The sequence below is a fragment of the Eleutherodactylus coqui genome, chromosome 11, assembly GCF_035609145.1.
Source record: "Eleutherodactylus coqui strain aEleCoq1 chromosome 11, aEleCoq1.hap1, whole genome shotgun sequence".
NCBI lineage: Eukaryota > Metazoa > Chordata > Amphibia > Anura > Eleutherodactylidae > Eleutherodactylus > Eleutherodactylus coqui.
The window spans coordinates 118,254,669-118,274,550 of record NC_089847.1 but is presented as its reverse complement, the minus strand read 5'-3'; the positions used below and the strand labels follow the sequence as shown (position 1 = coordinate 118,274,550).

General features: G+C 50.8%; 1 protein-coding gene across 2 annotated transcripts in view; it reads right to left on the bottom strand.

Annotated features, from left to right (window-relative positions):
* Window positions 1–17,997, bottom strand: part of AMBRA1 (autophagy and beclin 1 regulator 1) — a 115,786-nt gene extending 97,789 nt beyond the window's left edge. For both annotated transcript variants that reach the window (XM_066583394.1, XM_066583395.1), the window contains exon 1: window positions 17,761–17,997. The gene's annotated coding sequence lies outside the window, so the exon portion shown is untranslated. The remainder of the gene's footprint in view (window positions 1–17,760) is intronic.
* Window positions 17,998–19,882: the final 1,885 nt, after the last annotated feature.

The window sequence follows — 19,882 nt, the reverse complement described above, 5'->3', positions numbered from 1 at the left end:
CGGGCTCCCACCTGCCCTACCGCCCCCAGGCGCCGGCTTCGGGCTCCCACCTGCCCTACCGCCCCCAGGCGCCGGCTTCGGGCTCCCACCTGCCCTACCGCCCCCAGGCGCCGGCTTCGGGCTCCCACCTGCCCTACCGCCCCCAGGCGCCGGCTTCGGGCTCCCACCTGCCCTACCGCCCCCAGGCGCCGGCTTCGGGCTCCCACCTGCCCTACCGCCCCCAGGCGCCGGCTTCGGGCTCCCACCTGCCCTACCGCCCCCAGGCGCCGGCTTCGGGCTCCCACCTGCCCTACCGCCCCCAGGCGCCGGCTTCGGGCTCCCACCTGCCCTACCGCCCCCAGGCGCCGGCTTCGGGCTCCCACCTGCCCTACCGCCCCCAGGCGCCGGCTTCGGGCTCCCACCTGCCCTACCGCCCCCAGGCGCCGGCTTCGGGCTCCCACCTGCCCTACCGCCCCCAGGCGCCGGCTTCGGGCTCCCACCTGCCCTACCGCCCCCAGGCGCCGGCTTCGGGCTCCCACCTGCCCTACCGCCCCCAGGCGCCGGCTTCGGGCTCCCACCTGCCCTACCGCCCCCAGGCGCCGGCTTCGGGCTCCCACCTGCCCTACCGCCCCCAGGCGCCGGCTTCGGGCTCCCACCTGCCCTACCGCCCCCAGGCGCCGGCTTCGGGCTCCCACCTGCCCTACCGCCCCCAGGCGCCGGCTTCGGGCTCCCACCTGCCCTACCGCCCCCAGGCGCCGGCTTCGGGCTCCCACCTGCCCTACCGCCCCCAGGCGCCGGCTTCGGGCTCCCACCTGCCCTACCGCCCCCAGGCGCCGGCTTCGGGCTCCCACCTGCCCTACCGCCCCCAGGCCCCGGCTTCGGGCTACCACCTGAAGAGCAATAAGCAACATTGTAATTAAATATTACCGGCCCTTTAATAAATGACACATTGATCACAGTGACTCTCAGGTTAGGACCGGTAGAGACCACAGACCTTCTGACAAGTCCGTTGATGTCCTGAGATGAGAGTCGCCGGACCCAAAGATCCAGAGGAAGGCGAAAAAACTCCCCGGAGAGTTCTACCTCAGGGGGGCAAAAAATTCCTTCCTGACCCCAGATGTGGCGATCAGCTATCACCCTGAATCCAATCTGTCCTGCTGCATATTGCTGTATAGATGGAATTATAGGATCAGGAGAGCTAATGCTGTGCAGAAATAGAAAAACACAGCCTCTAATCATTTAATATACAGTAGAAAGTATACCCCGCCTATATGTGCCCTACCGCCCCCAGGCCCCGGCTTCGGGCTGCCACCTGCCCTACCGCCCCCAGGCCCCGGGCTGCCACCTGCCCTACCGCCCCCAGGCGCCGGGCTGCCACCTGCCCTACCGCCCCCAGGCCCCGGGCTGCCACCTGCCCTACCGCCCCCAGGCCCCGGCTTCGGGCTGCCACCTGCCCTACCGCCCCCAGGCCCCGGCTTCGGGCTGCCACCTGCCCTACCGCCCCCAGGCCCCGGCTTCGGGCTGCCACCTGCCCTACCGCCCCCAGGCCCCGGCTTCGGGCTGCCACCTGCCCTACCGCCCCCAGGCCCCGGCTTCGGGCTGCCACCTGCCCTACCGCCCCCAGGCCCCGGCTTCGGGCTGCCACCTGCCCTACCGCCCCCAGGCCCCGGCTTCGGGCTGCCACCTGCCCTACCGCCCCCAGGCCTTGGCTTCGGGCTGCCACCTGCCCTACCGCCCCCAGGCCCCGGCTTCGGGCTGCCACCTGCCCTACCGCCCCCAGGCCCCGGCTTCGGGCTGCCACCTGCCCTACCGCCCCCAGGCCCCGGCTTCGGGCTCCCACCTGCCCTACCGCCCCCAGGCCCCGGCTTCGGGCTCCCACCTGCCCTACCGCCCCCAGGCCCCGGCTTCGGGCTCCCACCTGCCCTACCGCCCCCAGGCCCCGGCTTCGGGCTCCCACCTGCCCTACCGCCCCCAGGCCCCGGCTTCGGGCTCCCACCTGCCCTACCGCCCCCAGGCCCCGGCTTCGGGCTCCCACCTGCCCTACCGCCCCCAGGCCCCGGCTTCAGGCTCCCACCTGCCCTACCGCCCCCAGGCCCCGGCTTCAGGCTCCCACCTGCCCTACCGCCCCCAGGCCCCGGCTTCAGGCTCCCACCTGCCCTACCGCCCCCAGGCCCCGGCTTCAGGCTCCCACCTGCCCTACCGCCCCCAGGCCCCGGCTTCAGGCTCCCACCTGCCCTACCGCCCCCAGGCCCCGGCTTCAGGCTCCCACCTGCCCTACCGCCCCCAGGCCCCGGCTTCAGGCTCCCACCTGCCCTACCGCCCCCAGGCCCCGGCTTCAGGCTCCCACCTGCCCTACCGCCCCCAGGCCCCGGCTTCAGGCTCCCACCTGCCCTACCGCCCCCAGGCCCCGGCTTCAGGCTCCCACCTGCCCTACCGCCCCCAGGCCCCGGCTTCAGGCTCCCACCTGCCCTACCGCCCCCAGGCCCCGGCTTCAGGCTACCACCTGCCCTACCGCCCCCAGGCCCCGGCTTCAGGCTACCACCTGCCCTACCGCCCCCAGGCCCCGGCTACACGATGTGTGAACACGGCCTCAGCGCTGAGTGAGGAGCTACTTACCTGGAACCGTCCTCGCCAGGCTGTCCTGCTGAACTGACACAAGATGCTTCTGCTTTAGAATTTAAACATTCTGGCCCATTATGAGGTCATGTACTGTTTATGATGTCATAAGCCCTGTGACATCATTATGAGGTCATGTACTGTTTATGATGTCATGAGCCCTGTGACATCATGCGACTTGTGATGTCATCATATGTTCTGCTGCTGTTTTTTTTTCTTAAGAGTTGGTAACCTAATATACAGTACATGCCCTGATCCTGAGAGCTCACAATCTAATATACATTACATGTCCTGATCCTGAGAGCTCACAATCTAATATACATTACATGTCCTGATCCTGAGAGCTCACAATCTAATATACAGTACATGTCCCGATCCTGAGAGCTCACAATCTAATATACAGTACATGTCCCGATCCTGAGAGCTTACAATCTAATATACAGTACATGTCCCGATCCTGAGAGCTTACAATCTAATATACAGTACATGCCCCGATCCTGAGAGCTCACAATCTAATATACAGTACATGTCCCGATACTGAGAGCTCACAATCTAATATACAGTACATATCCTGATGCAGAGAGCTTACAATCTAATATACAGTACATGTCCTGATCCTGAGAGCTCACAATCGAATATACTGTACATGTCCTGATTCTGAGAGCTTACAATCTAATATACAGTACATGTCCTGATCCTGAGAGCTCACAATCTAATATACAGTACATGTCCCGATCCTGAGAGCTTACAATCTAATATACAGTACATGTCCCGATCCTGAGAGCTCACAATCTAATATACAGTACATGTCCCGATCCTGAGAGCTTACAATCTAATATACAGTACATGTCCCGATCCTGAGAGCTTACAATCTAATATACAGTACATGTCCCGATCCTGAGAGCTCACAATCTAATATACAGTACATGTCCTGATCCTGAGAGCTCACAATCTAATATACAGTACATGCCCTGATCCTGAGAGCTCACAATCTAATATACAGTACGTGTCCCGATCCTGAGAGCTTACAATCTAATATACAGTACATGTCCTGATCCTGAGAGCTTACAATCTAATATACAGTACGTGTCCTGATCCTGAGAGCTCACAATCTAATATACAGTACATGTCCTGATCCTGAGAGCTTACAATCTAATACACAGTACATGTCCTGATCCTGAGAGCTTACAATCTAATATACAGTACGTGTCCTGATCCTGAGAGCTCACAATCTAATATACAGTACATGTCCCGATCCTGAGAGCTCACAATCTAATATACAGTACATGTCCCGATCCTGAGAGCTTACAATCTAATATACAGTACATGTCCCGATCCTGAGAGCTCACAATCTAATATACAGTACATGTCCTGATCCTGAGAGCTTACAATCTAATATACAGTACGTGTCCCGATCCTGAGAGCTTACAATCTAATATACAGTACATGTCCTGATCCTGAGAGCTTACAATCTAATATACGGTACATGTCCTGATCCTGAGAGCTCACAATCTAATATACAGTACATGTCCTGATCCTGAGAGCTCACAATCTAATATACAGTACATGTCCTGATCCTGAGAGCTCACAATCTATATATATAAAATTGAATGTATGTCTGTCTGTCTGTCTGTTTGTCCTTTATGCATTACTACACCATTCATCCGATCGCCATGAAACTTTGGGAAGTTGTTAAGTACACTCCTGGGAAGATTATAGGCATAGTACAAATATCCTACGATAAATGGCGCGCGAGCGTCGTCGAAAGTTACGCCCCCCCCACGTAGATCGAATAAGTAAGCCACCTGCTATTGTGATGTCATCACTGATGTCATCAACATCGGACGCCCTTGAACATTCCCCAACATGTTCTATAAAGCTGCATTGTGATGTCATTAAGGCTCTATTATGACACGTACAGCTTGGAACCACTAGAGCACGCCAGCCAATTACCATTGGAGTTGGAAGTGGGTAAACAAGGATAGATAGATAGATATGAGATAGATAGATAGATATGAGATAGATAGATAGATATGAGATAGATAGATAGATATGAGATAGATAGATAGATAGATATGAGATAGATAGATAGATAGATATGAGATAGATAGATAGATAGATAGATAGATAGATAGATAGATAGATAGATAGATAGATAGATAGATAGATAGATAGATAGATAGATAGATAGATAGATAGATAGATAGATAGATAGACTGTATGCAATGACACGTACAGCTTGGAACCATAAATACTAGAGCACGCCAGCCATTTACAGTCAGTCTCCATTGGAGTTGGAAGCGGGCAAACATGTACTAGGCCAGTGATGGCGAACCTTTTAGGGACCGAGTGCCCAAACTACAACCCAAAACCCACTTATGTATCGCAAAGTGCCAACACGTCAGGGGGCGGGGCTTATCACAATGTATGATTTTACCCCCGTCGTTCTAAAAAGGACAAGGCTGTTTCAGAATAGACCGGGTGCAGATTCTGACTGCTTTTTGGACGCGGAAATACTGCAGAATGTGCTCAGCGGAGATTTCTGTGGAAAATTCTGCAGCATTTCCGCATCTAAAAAGCAGTTAAAATCTGCACCCAGTCTATTCTGAAAGAGCCCTGCCCATTTCTGCCACATGTACACATACCCCAGCGGTAATAGTGACACCTTCACCCCAGCGATAATAGTGACATCCCACAGCAGTAATAATAGTGACACTCCCCCCATTAGTAATAAGAGTGACATACCCCAGCGGTAAACCTCAGTGGTCGCTGCTGCCGTCATCTAGATATATAAAAACGTAGTATGTATGTATGTCTGTCTTCGCAGCAACGCGCGACGGGTACGCTAGTCTAATGTACAGTACATGTCCTGATCCTGAGAGCTCGCAATCTAATATACAGTACATGTCCTGATCCTAAGAGCTCACAATCTAATATACAGTACATGTCCTGATCCTGAGAGCTCACAATCTAATATACAGTACATGTCCCGATCCTGAGAGCTTACAATCTAATATACAGTACGTGTCCCGATCCTGAGAGCTTACAATCTAATATACAGTACATGTCCCGATCCTGAGAGCTTACAATCTAATATACAGTACGTGTCCCGATCCTGAGAGCTTACAATCTAATATACAGTACATGTCCTGATCCTGAGAGCTCGCAATCTAATGTACAGTACATGTCCCGATCCTGAGAGCTTACAATCTAATATACAGTACGTGTCCCGATCCTGAGAGCTTACAATCTAATATACAGTACATGACCTGATCCTGAGAGCTCGCAATCTAATATACAGTACGTGTCCCGATCCTGAGAGCTCGCAATCTAATATACAGTACATGTCCCGATCCTGAGAGCTCACAATCTAATATACAGTACGTGTCCTGATCCTGAGAGCTTACAATCTAATATACAGTACGTGTCCCGATCCTGAGAGCTTACAATCTAATATACAGTACATGTCCCGATCCTGAGAGCTTACAATCTAATATACAGTACATGTCCTGATCCTGAGAGCTCACAATCTAATATACAGTACATGACCTGATCCTGAGAGCTCACAATCTAATATACAGTACGTGTCCTGATCCTGAGAGCTTACAATCTAATATACAGTACATGTCCTGATCCTGAGAGCTTACAATCTAATATACAGTACATGTCCTGATCCTGAGAGCTTACAATCTAATATACAGTACATGTCCTGATCCTGCAAGCTTACAATCTAATATACAGTACATGTCCCGATCCTGAGAGCTCGCAATCTAATATACAGTACATGTCCTGATCCTGAGAGCTCACAATCTAATATACAGTACATGTCCTGATCCTGAGAGCTTACAATCTAATATACAGCACATGTCCTGATCCCGAGAGCTCACAATCTAATATACAGTACGTGTCCTGATCCCAAGAGCCTACAATCTAATATACAGCACATGTCCTGATCCTGAGAGCTCACAATCTAATATACAGTACGTGTCCTGATCCCGAGAGCCTACAATCTAATATACAGTACATGTCCTGATCCTGCAAGCTTACAATCTAATATACAGTACATGTCCCGATCCTGAGAGCTCGCAATCTAATATACAGTACATGTCCTGATCCTGAGAGCTCGCAATCTAATATACAGTACATGTCCTGATCCTGAGAGCTCACAATCTAATATACAGTACATGTCCTGATTCTGAGAGCTCACAATCTAATATACAGTACACTCCCTGGCCCTAATAGCTCACAATCTAATATACAGTACATGTCCTGATCCTGAGAGCTTACAATCTAATATACAGTACGTGTCCTGATCCTGAGAGCTTACAATCTAATATACAGTACGTGTCCCGATCCTGAGAGCTTACAATCTAATATACAGTACGTGTCCTGATCCTGAGAGCTTACAATCTAATATACAGTACATGCCCTGATCCTGAGAGCTCACAATCTAATATACAGTATATGTCCTAATCCTGAGAGTTTACTATCTAATATACAGTACGTGTCCTGATCCTGAGAGCTTACAATCTAATATACAGTACATGTCCTGATCCTGAGAGCCTACAATCTAATATACAGTACATGTCCTGATCCTGAGAGCTTACAATCTAATATACAGTACATGCCCTGATCCTGAGAGCTTACAATCTAATATACAGTACATGTCCTGATCCTGAGAGCTTACAATCTAATATACAGTACATGTCCTGATCCTGAGAGCTTACAATCTGATATACAGTACATGTCCTGATCCTGAGAGCTTACAATCTAATGTACAGTACATGTCCTGATCCTGAGAGCTCACAATCTAATATACAGTACATGTCCTGATCCTGCGAGCTTACAATCTAATATACAGTACATGTCCCGATCCTGCGAGCCTACAATCTAATATACAGTACATGTCCCGATCCTGAGAGCTTACAATCTAATATACAGTACATGTCCTGATCCTGAGAGCTCACAATCTAATATACAGTACATGTCGTGATCCTGAGAGCTTACAATCTAATATACAGTGCATGTCCTGATCCTGAGAGCTTACAATCTAGAGATGAGCGAACGTGCTCGGCCCCACCCCTTTTTCGCCTGAATAACGCGATTTTCGAGTACTTCACTACTCGGGTGAAAAGTACTCGGGTGCGCCGGGGGGCGGGGAGAGGCGTGGCGGCGTGGGGGGTAGCAGCGGGGAACAGGGGGGAGCCCTCTCTCTCTCCTTCTCACTCCAACTCCCCGCTGCAACCCCCCGCGCCGCCACGGCGATCCCCGAATTTTTTCGCCCGAGTACGGAAGTACTCGAAAATCGCGGTATTCGGGCGAAAAAGGGGCGGGGCCGAGCACGGTCGCTCATCTCTATTACAATCTAATATACAGTACGTGTATCATTCTATGTGAAGCGCTGAGTTAGTGAGAATCTCGCGATCCAGCGATGCTTTTTATGCTGAAAGTCAGTAATTAGTAGGAAGTAAAAGAATAGTTAATGATTTTTTTGCATTCACACGGGACGATGATCGCTGAATTTAATTCGTTTAATTGAATTCGGAGCATGGGTGAGGACACTGTGGGCAGTGGCGGCGACAGGATGCATGTTCCCTGGGCAAACTGATTTTTTGGCTGCCCTGGAGGGTTAGGGTTAGGGAATTGTTTTCTTGTTAGCCTTAGATGGTTTGCTGTAAATGCTTCCATGTTACCGCTCTAACATTTACAGCATATAGCGCCATTGGCAGGTTATTGTATATAATGTCCATGCTGCCCTGCCCGACCCTCATGCTTTACATCGCTGCTTTGTGTAATTAAGGCTGCGTTCACATTTGCGCCAGTGGCTAAATTCTGAACCTCTGGCGAAGATTTGATGCAAAATCCCGGCGAAATATGCAGCATACTCTCTCCTGCAGTGAAATACGCATACGAAAAAAAAAAAACGCAGGCGGATTGCAGCCATCTTGAAAGTGGAGCAGGTGGATGATCTTGGTAAAAAAAAAAAAAAACCTTAGCGAGTGAGGGGAAAAAAAAATTTGCAGGGAAATTAAAATTTCGTGATCCGTGCCGTGAATCGCTTGCTGTGGAGCCGAGCTCAGATCTCACCCCTTGCCGTATAATTTTGCTGCTGTGTAAAATCAGCAGCGACTATCGCCTGTGTGACTGAGCTCCTGTACGTTTTTCACATGGGCGTTGTGATTTTCGGTCACCCGCATTGCGGACGAAGAAAAAAAAATTTAAATAAAATTGCGTGAATGAGAAAAAGTTGCGACAAAGTCACAGCTAAATCTCATGCTTTCTCCCTCATTCACACGGCCGGGTGTGGTATACATACGCCGTGGCCTGGCCGGGTGTGGTATACATACGCCGTGGCCTGGAATTCCTTGGCCGGGAGAAATCCTTCAACTGGCTGAATAGAGCTAGCTAACATGGTTTAGTAGCGCTAGCCGCTGCTAAACTCTCTCTCTGAGCCAGAAGCTCCCATAGAAGCCTATGGGAGCTCCGGCTGAAAGATAGGGCAAGGTCTATCTTTTCTGGCCTGGACAAAACATCAGCCGGCGTATTTGGGCGCCGATGTCCTGTCTTTGCGGCTAATCAGCCATATGAATGAATGCATTGGAATCCAATGCTTCACATGGTCGCCATTTATTACGGCTAAGATTTGCCGCATAAAACCGCTATGTGAATAAGGCCTCAAGGGTACATTCACACGGTGGAAGCAAAACACTACATTTACGGCATGGATTCAGCGTCAGAAACCCACGGACGTGCAAAAGTTGCGTTCACGATGCGCAGCGAATGGAAGCGATTGACTTAGATGGGTTTATTCACATTTCCGTACTCTGTGCGCAAATTAAAGCAAGGCAAAAAAATGACACCTCTCTCTCATGTTCCATTTTTCTGCATGTCTGCGCATCAAAGGTTCTATAGAAGTCAATGGGTTGCGCGAATGTGCGCGTAATATGCAAGGTGGAACACTGCGTAATTGTGCGTGAATTTATTAAGACTAATTAGCCTTTTCAATCGGCTGCAAATGAACATGGCGATGTGTGCGCAAAAAAGGCGTTGCTTGTTCCGCAAGAACGCAATGCTCACGCCCGCGCAAAGGTGCATCCGCTCGTGTTAAGCCGCCATAAAACTGGCTTCTAACAGGTTGCAGTAGGTCATAGAAGCAGGGAGGCCAAGTTTACGGTCTCTTTTAGAACAGAGTAGATATCCGGCACTGGGCGGCTTCTCGGAGTGCGTGACCGTCCGCAACGCAACTGGCGATGAAACGCGGTTCGATATTCCATCACGGAACTAAAAGCTCCAAACAATTCCATCGTCAACGATCAGATCTTTACAGGAAGTCCGCATCAAACGGGAGTATTCCTCAACTTCTACAACCCTCACACAGGGGGCGCCACACCGGAAAAGAACAACGCGGGGTGAGGCTCCATGCCGATAATACGCGCTGCGGTTACTGCACTGCATCATTACACGGCGATCTGCAGCTTGGGACAAGTATCGTCACCACGAAGTGCGGCCAGCTCTGCAAGTAACAGTCTGATCAGGAGTGACAGCATGTCATCAAGCGGGGCTCTGCGGTGGGGCAAATTAGATTACACACGAAAAAGTGCATTGCCATTTGAAAAGCTGCGGAATCCCGGCAGGAAAAAAAAAAAAAGCTTCTGAACCCACGTAGAAAAGAACAAAAAAAAAAAAAAAACTGCAGAGTCCCCACAGGGAAAGAAAGAAAAAAAAAAAAAGATATGGAATCCCCGCAGGGAAAAAAAAAAAAGCTGTGGAATCCCCACAGGGAGAGGAAAAGAAAAAAAAAAAAAAAGAAGCGGTAGAATCCCCGCCGGAAAAACAAAAACTGTTGAATCCATACAGAAAAGTCCACATCAGATTGCCCTGTGTGAACGTGCTCTAAAGATGCTAGCCAATGTCCATCTGTGAATTGATGGCGAGTTTCATTTACGCATGTACGTTTTGTGGTCGGTCGCACGTGTAGAAGTGCAGCCGATACCTCCGAGGACGAACAGTCGTAGTAATGACCGTCGGTCCCATATTACCGATCATCTGCCCCTGTAGATGTTAACGAGAGACGGTTGACATGTTCGTCGGTTGGCGCTTGTTCACAAAAAGAAAAAACACAAACAAACCTACACAACGCCGCCGCCCGCCATTCACACGGAAAAATTACGGTAGTTTTAGGACTTCAGAATCCTCTCTCGCTGCGTAAATGTTGGAAGGCTGACATGCGCACACAGAATACGTGCATGTGAACGAGTCCGTGGAAATCAATGCATTCTATTTCCTGAAAAATTGCGCGCGAATACGCCCATGTGAATCCGGAATAAAAAGAGTTAAAGAGAAAAGCTGCTCCATCGCGCCTCTGATCCCCCTTCTGGGAGAACTTTCACAGACGTCAATTGAACAGCTGCCATAAAGTAAAGCTGCGCTCCTCGCACAGCGCGCTCGCCAAGTAGTAAGACCGCCGCTGTCATTAAACCTCTGTTTACACATCAAGCACGGAAGTTAATTGCTGCTCATCAATGGGAAAGTGGGCGACTTCTGGGGCGCCAGAGTACGCAGCAAAATGTAGGCGGAGCTCCGCTGATTGTCATCGCGTTTGAGTTGTTGAGTTCAGGTCGCGGCCGGCAATAAGTGGCGCTCCACCTGCGTGTTGTGGCTGAGAAATGCTGTACGTTCTAGCACCCCAAGGCGGGGCTCACGCGGAAAGTAAGTGCGAACGGTCGCGGATACGATCATTTTTCTGCATGGCTGTACGCAATAGACAGCCGGCATTTCTATTTTCCTATGAAGTTGCGAACGTTTCCGCCGCTCATCCGTGATGTTAATTGCGTACGGGCGACGGTGCACTCACATCCATTGACATCAATGAAGGCTATCCACTCGGAATCTGCGCTAAAATAGAGCACGCTACGATTTTTCTTCCGCTCGTTGAACTTGTAATTCCAACCCGTGTCTATCTGAGAGGCTCCACTGAAAACAATGGGAGCGTCATACCGGGGCGCTGAAAGCGCGATAATCGGGCCGGGTTTCTCGCCGGTGTAAAGGAGGCCTGAGGGCGGTTTGGCACGGACAGAGAACAGAACCCACTGACTGCAATATTTTTGTTGTAACCACCTGTTTTGCGCACGTGGAAAACAAACGCAACACGCTTTATTTCAGTATACATTTGCGCACCTAAGGTCCTCATAGAAGTCTATGGGAGGTGTGCAATACACTGCGCAAATCTGTCAAAAGAAGAAAAAAAGTACACATCGGGACCTCATTAGACTAAATAACCTTTTATATCGGAGTGCGGCGGCGGTCCGTGCGTACAAACCCGAAAACCCTGCATGCGCAAAATGTATTTTTAAAAATGCGCTGATACGTGTGCAAAACTATCTTGTCCATAGCGCAAATGCGGAGCGCAGAAACACGAAAACTGCACATCAAAAATGTTTTACTGCGATACAAAGGTCACGTGGAAACAGGAAACAAAACCCATTTACTACACGGACCGACTGCCTCTATCTGGCGCCAAATACACTGGACGCCGTTCGCCATTAGATGGATCCTGCCAGCGAGATGCGGCACGGAACAACGGCTTTTATGAAGCCTCCTTCAGAGGGCGCCAGACGGGCCGGGAGGCGTCTGCTGTGACTACCGAGTGTTGGGTGAGAAGTCCTGCTGCGACTACTGGGGGGATTCAGGCTTACAATTGGGGTACGTTCACACGTAGCAGAGACATTCTCACCCAAGTCCATGTCAAATTCCGGGTCAGGAGATCCGCGGTAGAATGCACCCCCTCAATAGCAGGTACGCCAAAATACGCAAACGGTGAGGATTTTGGCGCACAAAAGTAGCGTATTTTAGTGCGGACTTCGACCCGCCTTTTGGCGCAGATTCGCAGCAGATTCCACTCTTCCAAAGTGGTGATGTCATCATGGATATGATGCCCCAATCCCGCTACGCGTGAACGCAGACCCCTTAGAAGGGAGGAGGCTGCCGTGACTACTAGGGGCAGAAGAGGCGGCAGGCTCCGGCCAGCCAATCAGAGGCCTCGATTCATCTTCTAACACACATCAGTGCAGCGCCATCTGCTCTCTGATTGGCTGCCGGTGATGTCGCTTGCATCAGGCGTCACACTTTCAGCCTCCGGCCGCCGTTACAGTTTTACAGTGTTGCTTCTTACATAAACGTTGACTTTTGCTCCATTACAAAGTAAACTCCGACCGCCGGCGGGGATTTTGCAAGCGGCCGAGTGACAACATTAAATATTTTGCAATTCCTTACAAAAGGGAGGAATTAAAGGGGTTTCTCAGCGGCGCCATCCGCTGACTGATGGGGGAATCTCTGGGACCCGCTCAGTGTGTAGAAGCGGCTGTGATCATTCTGCTCTCGGATCGCCAGACGTGCAATCGCGGTGCGATCAGACAGTGACGTCCGATGCTGGAGGTACTCTGCAACGCACCGTGGTGGAACACCCCCCCCCCCCTCCCCAGGGTGCGTTCACACGTGACCCATTCTGGAGCGGATTTGCACCAAAATTTGCAGGAGAATTTACTCTTCAGCATTTCATGCGGATCCGTTTGGGATCCGCCACAGGTTACATCCTTCCGATCACAGGGGTGAAGCCTGCTGCGGCGCGTCAGAATCCTCTGCAACGGTGCAAATTTCAGTGTCGATTTTGACACGTAATTTGACGCGGATTTTCCACTGTGGTAAATCTGCCCCATTTCTGATGAAGGGGGGGGGGGGGGGGGGAATCTGCTGCAGATCCGTGCCAAAACATGCAGTTTTTGACACGGAAGTTAGGCCGCTTTCGTGCGGCAGAAAAAAAAATATTGCACGACATTTGTGCGTTGCGAGACGCACATATTAATATGAACCGTATTCTTCTGAAAGGAGTCATATGTATGGACGATTTTTTTCCCGTACAGCGTTGTAGGAAAAAAGTGCGGCAGGCTCCATCTTAGTGCGTTCGCACATTGTTTGTATGCGAGGCTTCCCACTGAAAAGTTGCGCCGGAAGATCACTACTTCCCAGAAGTGATGGCAGGGGGTTTTAAAAGAAAAATGCGCCGCCTTCCACAGGTAAAACGCAGGTTGGCGAACGCGATATTGGGCCGAGTTACACAGCCTGATATTGGGCCGACTGTGTGTAGGCAGCCTCAAATGCATATACACTCCGCTACGTGTGACATACCCTAAAGCCATGCGCCCACGGGGCGGACCTGCTGTGGAGTATCCTCAGTGGACCCGCGGCAGAAAATCTGCATGGAAAGATGGTGCGGATTTTGGTGCAGAATTTGGAATTCACCCCTCATGAAAAGAGGAGTTGGAATCCGCAGAGTATCTGGCTGCGAAAGAAGGATCTGCAGTATAAACCCGCAACATGCCGCAGTTTTCGCCCCTTCCAATTTCCAAGTCAAAATCCAAGTTAAAATCTGCATGTGATCCTCGTTCAGGCGGGGGGGGGGGGGGGGGGGGGGGCGTCCTATGGGTATTCCGAGTCTCCATGGGAGTCTGATGTGGGTCAGATGTCGAAATTTCCCACATGATGCCCATTCCACATGTGAATCGGCCCCATCCGTGCGCGGATCCGTGGCATGTACTAGTGAAATCCATATCACATGTCTGTAGGAGCCACGCGGGCTTCACGGGAAAACCTGACAGATTTTATATCATGTGAGGATCCGCGCCAAAACCAACAGCGGAGTTCCCGTGATGCACCCTAAAGGCAGACCTGCCACGTCCCGGGGTGAGAGAAATGCGCGGCATCGCAGCCGCGTCCCCAATTATCTGTCTGGCGCTTTGGTTTTTCTTTCAGCTATTGGTTTTGGAGCCTGAAATGAGTCAAGTGCCAAGTGGGTGGTCTCTACCGCTAACGGGTACCCTGAAGACGAGGGAGATCCAGGAGTCTTCTGATGTCAGACTGTTATACCCCAAGCAAGCAATAGGTCAAGGAAGTCCGACAGATTTGGTTCCCGCCCATCTTAAAGGGATATTCTGGTGACACAAAGTCATAGGGGATAAGTACTGGCAACAGGCAATATCTCCATCACATGGCGCCCGCGTTGTATGTTGGGTTTTCGATTTATTTGTACTTTTGGTTCGTCTTTCAGAAAAAGTGAAACATTAAAATATTTGATTAAAAACAAACAGGAAGTTTTCCATTTATTTCACTTTAAATTCCGTTTCTCGGCTCAAAAAGCGGAAAAGAGAGACGCAAATATGGCTGAAGGGCGAACCGCAGGCGAGCGTCGCCCGACCGCAAACACGCAGCGCCGCCGGTCTGCTTGTTTAAAATGGCAATTTGACAGTTTAGGCTTTTAAAAATAAATAAATGAATAAAAAAAAAGCCTAGCAGCGCATTTCCGTAAGACCGACTGTAGGACCATCAAAACCCAACAGTCCTCAAATATCCGAATATCAAACCATAACAACGCTCCTACCACCAGCTGACGTGCGCATCGCCGCGCTCTTTTCCTGTAGGATAATCATACACAACATGTAACCACAGCAGCCAATCACTCGCCGCCGCGACCCGGAGCGCCATCGTGGCCGCCGCTGTGACACGGCCTCCAGAGCGCCATCGTGGCTGCCGTCAGAAATTGGCTACCTTGGTCGCAGGCACACGGTACATGACACAGCAAGTATATGGTTAGGCTAAGGTGACTTTTAGTCATATGACCACAGATCGCACGGTCATTGAAGTCAATGTGTCACGGTGCGAGTCCTAAGCCACGCCAACACGCAATGGGTCCGTGACGCGAACCGCATGTAGCAACAAAAAAAAAAAATCAATCTCCATGCCTTCCCAGGCCTCTGGGCGAGAAATCCCGTGCTCACGCAGTGCGGCCCCCCACCCCAGGCTGAAACAGACATGCACACTTCAGTCCAGACGCTCTTGGGGGGCACAGCATGGGCACAGGATTCCCTACTGCTTGTGCAAATGTCAGCGACAAGGTAAGGCGTCCAAGAAGCAGCAGAGGGCGTGACAAGAGGTTTGGCGCTATGACCCGGCGGCCCGCCCACGTGATGCATTCACAAGAGAACACAATAAAAAATAAAGTAGTTTTTTTTTAAGTCTCAGCACACCCCATTGCACATATTTTTGGGCGCCTCGTCCCTTGTAAGACACCACACGTGGGAGCCGTTTGCGATCCTTTCCGGCGCCCGAGGATCGCAATTTCACAGAAGGGATACGAAGAGTTTTTGATTAAAAAAAACATCTCATCGCTGAAAAACGGACATTGGCGAACGCGATAATGAGGCCCGACATCGCACTCCCCCATGTGAAGGCAGCCTTTCGCCGGACGCACAATGCCGTAAACCTAAAACACTGTGGAGCCACGCAACATTTTACCGCCGTGGAACCGGTCATGACCCAACCCACCGTACGGCAGCGACATGATCCTGCACGCAACTGCGAATCTCACGCACGCCGTCATGCGAGGACACCTGTTTTTTTTAGTAGTTCCTAATATAATTGCGCACAGGCGGCGCTGACAACAGGCCCGTAGAAAACAATGGGCTCTCGTGTGTAATACGCCGCGCTATTTGTTGCGTTCACATAATCTCCTCACGCTAATGTGAGCGGAACTGCGCAAGCCCATGTATTGGATTGCCTGCGGAGTACCGTGTATCTCACGAGCGAACGGCGTACGTGTAATACGCGGTAATCTTACGCTCGTGTGAGGCCGGCCGCAGAGTTCTGTGTCCGTGTTACGGTGACTGCTTACAGTCGACCAACAGAATCCTTTTAAGGCATTAGATAACAAAAACGTACACGCTAAATGGAGGTAAACGCACAGCGGCGCGCTTCCATACGGCCGCCATCAACTTTAAATTAAAAAAAAATAATAATTTTACATTTCCATGCGCTATGTTTGTGAAAAACGTAGATTACGCGGTTCCATCCCACAAAAAAAAAAAAATACTATTCCCGCCTGGTTAGATCCCGGTGCGAATGACCCCCATCAGCTACCGATTACGGATTAAAAGTCATGCGCAGTAGTTTGTTTGTATTTCCACGCCGTTGCTTAGCGATGACGGTATCCATGTAATGTTAATTGCGGACGGGCTGCGGGTCGGACGTCTCCATGGACTTCAATGGAAGCCATTCGTGTGGATTCTGCGGCAAAACAGAGCGTGCAGAGATTTACATTCAACTCACAGAATGCGCAATTCATGTCCGCGAGCGTGATGGATGAAAAAAATATGTGCCCATCAATGCAGGCATTTTACCGCAGATCGTCCGTGCAGACGCCGAGCGCCGAATCCGTAATACAAATCCGATCAGGCGAGACCGGCCTAAATTAAAAAAAAAAAAACCACGGTCCCGTCTTGGCGCCGCTCTCCGACGAGGATCCTCCCCTCGGGCGCGTCTGTTCACACGTCGCGGATTCTGCAGATTTCGACCGTTCAATTTCAGTTGGGAGGACAAAATCTGCGGCAGATCTGCCACAAAATCCGCCACGTGTCGACATACCTGAACAGGGGATTCGCGTCTGAAAACGGCACCACGGCCGGATTTTTTTTCCGCCGCCATTATAATCAGTTTGTTTTAATTTCTGTCCCACATTCGATCCAATTGAAAACCGGACAGAAGGAAAAAAAAATCTGCCCGTGTGAACACGCCGTCAGGCGACTCGTTACAATTTGTTTTTTTGCCAACATCATGTAGAAAGGCGCAATTTCGTTCCTTGAAAAAAAGCAAAAATATTCCACCACTCGGGCCGGTCGGTTGCAGGAGGACTGTTCGCAGACTACGGGTCGCACTTTGACCTTAACGTTAATTCTGCCTCCGCCGACAGGCAGCGATTCCTCCGTGCGATGGGCGGCGACGCAGATGAAATAACGGATCAGAACGCGCTGAATATTATACATCCCTGAGCAGAACCGGAAGCGACTGCTGTAAATTAGCGCTACGCAACCAGGGCGGTTCCCACGGCGACGGACGATCGCAGCGCCGGGGGTGACAGACGTTAACGATTACGTGTTTCCACGCGGCGGTACGGAATCGCCGGTCACCCGTGTAGTCAGCCACAGTACATGTATGTAGTAGGACATATGTGCCAAAACAACATACTACCCCTCCATACACACATATATGTGCACACAGCCCCGCCCACAACACATATGTACACGGCGGCAACAGATGTCAAGCCCCGGGATTTCTTACCTCTCGGGCGGCTCCGGCCTGGGGGAGCGCGGGGAGTCCTGGGCCCGTCAGGCCGCTCTCTGTCCCGGCCGCGTAGTGGAAGGAATCCTGGGCGTCGTACGGACGGCGGACAGCGGGGAGATAAGCGTCAGTTAGGGACGGTTACCGTTAACAGCGACCATCCGGGACAATGGCGGCCGCCAGACCGAAGTAGCTGTCAGCCGAGATCACCGGATACCCGAGCGAATCGATGTGGGAGCCAACTAGGATCAAACTGAGCCAATCAGAGGGCGGCGGCTGTTGTAAGACAGAAGCAAGCGAGCGCGGAGAGCGATGTCAGCAGTGCTGCTAGGCTTATTAATGGAGCGCAGAGCAACAGAGCGGGGGGATTTGGAGCTTTTGTGACTTGCTGAGGGGGTTAAAGTCTTCTACAAAGGCCTCTGGAACATTAGACTGGAGCTGCTTAGAATTGGGGTCCGTTTAGATGCGGCGATATATCATTTGAAGTGGAAGGCCGCCTGCACACGGCCGGATTTGCATTGAGGAACTCAGAGCGGGCGTCCGCCTTCGGATTCCGCAGCAAATACCTGCCATAGCATGCTATGGGAAAGCGCTTTCTCCTGCGCACGAGCGGAAATCAATTGCGATTTTTCGCTTGCAACGCAATGGAAAGCTCCAGCCTTTGTGATTCGCCAGCGATTTACCGCCGGTGAATTCACGGTCGTGGACAGGAGGCTTTAGAATTCGCGCAGGCAGCCCGTTTAAACGAGAAGACGCGAATGGGTAGGATTCCGCATGCGGATTTCCACGGCGGAAGACCTGCGATCCTTCATGGAAAGTAATTGCACATGGTCGCAGATGCAAGCGGTTTTCCTTGCCGATGTACGTGCTGCACATCATATTGTCCGTGCGGAAAAAAGATCTCTCGCTCCTCTCCAGCCGGCATTCTAGGTTTTCTGTCTATTTTCCTATGAAGTAGCGAGCGTTTCCGTCATATGCAATGTTAATTGCAAAATGGCGACGGAACACTCGCTTCCATTGACTTCACTGGAAGATGTCCACGCTAAAATAGAATAAGCTGCGTTTTTTTCTTCCCGTAATACAAAATTCGTACCCGTGAATGTGACCGTAAACTCGAAAATACATGCCTTTCAATGCCCGCGTTTTATTGCGGATCTTCCACGCGAACGGCGAGTATGGAATCCACAATTCAAAATCCGTTCGTCTGAGCCCAGCCGTACTCCGAACGATTAGTGAACGAGCCCACGATTAGTTCTCAGATCGTTGGCCGCGTTTACGCTAAATGATTACCACTCCATGTAAAGGGCCTTAGGGGTTATATCGCCACATAAATTCGCGTTCACATGGTATGAAATATTCCGCCATGCGCAAAATCTGCACTTCTAACGTGATTATTCTAATGCAGAATTTAAAACGGCACAATTCTGCAACAAAATCAGCATTTACGCTATTTTCTGCGCAGAACATTCGCAGCATTTCGGTGCAGAAAATCTGCTTTGTGAAATCCACAGCCGCTGTTGCAGATTTGGTGTAGATTTAGGCCTCCTTTGCACGAGTGTATGTATATTTGCGCGCACACAAGTGTAGCGTTTTTGAGGCTGAACGAGGCTTTCTTGCGCACATATCGGCGTATTTTGCTGTACTTTCTGTGCATGTTTATCTGCGTGCAGCAAACAAAGACGCACCAACTGAAATTGCTAATTAGTCTAATGAGGTCATTTTACAGGTAGAATTCCACAGTATTGCTCATCTTGCATTTCGCACGCGCATTTTCGCACTTCCCCCTTTGACTGCTATGGGGATTGTTGATGCAAATACACAAGAAAATAGCGCATGCTGCTTTTTTTGCGCAACCAAAATGCACAGGAAAAATACGTTCTATTCTCTTTGTATTGTGTGCGTAAATTTTGCACGTGCGAATACATCTGTGTAATTCTAGCCTTACTGCGGATTTCGCTGCTGCTATAAATGCTGTGGGTAGTCCGCCAAGAAAATCTGCAGCCAATGCGCTCTGTGTGAACGTACACTTAGACTTTGCGGATTTAGGCCTCATGTCCACAGGGAAAATCAGGCCCGCCGCGGATTCTCCATGCAGAATCCCGCAGCGGGTCCCTCCTTTCCC